The sequence below is a fragment of the Octodon degus genome, unplaced genomic scaffold (genome assembly GCF_000260255.1).
Source record: "Octodon degus isolate 3935 unplaced genomic scaffold, OctDeg1.0 scaffold00264, whole genome shotgun sequence".
Classification (NCBI taxonomy): domain Eukaryota; kingdom Metazoa; phylum Chordata; class Mammalia; order Rodentia; family Octodontidae; genus Octodon; species Octodon degus.
In genome coordinates, this window is record NW_004524840.1 from 2565559 (window position 1) to 2566126 (window position 568).

Genomic DNA, 568 nt, shown 5'->3' on the forward strand with positions numbered 1-568 from the left:
AAATCCATTAAGTTTTATTGTATACATGCATTCCCTCCCTACAAAGAATCTTGTCATTCTATGCTGCAAAGACGCATAATAAAAAATAAAAAAACACATAAGCCTGGAAATGATGTGATAACAAAATACAAAGTTTAACACAAAACAAATATTCTCCTTGATATAATTTACAAATTGTGAATCTACAGAAGTCTGTATCCTAAGAGGAGACTAGGCTATCTTAAAGAAATTTTCTCCATATCGTCTTGTTGAAGTATGTAAAAGAGGAAAATTTTTCCTGTGTATTTCTGGATGCCCTGTAATGTTCATAGAAAATGTCAATAGAGCATTTTGTTGAAGTATGGAAAATAATCCAGAGTTCAGAATTTTCTAAGAGCCACTCTTGATTGAAAAAGAAAATACCACATATAAGGTGCGCCTAGAGTCAGATAGATCCTGACCAGGAGCCTTAACCCGTGTTAGTCTTTGCTTGAATTATGTAAGTGAGTCCACCTCTTTTTTCCCTGTTTTTCTTTTTCCTTCCTTCCTTCCTTCCTTCCTTCCTTCCTTCCTTCCTTCCTTCCTTCCT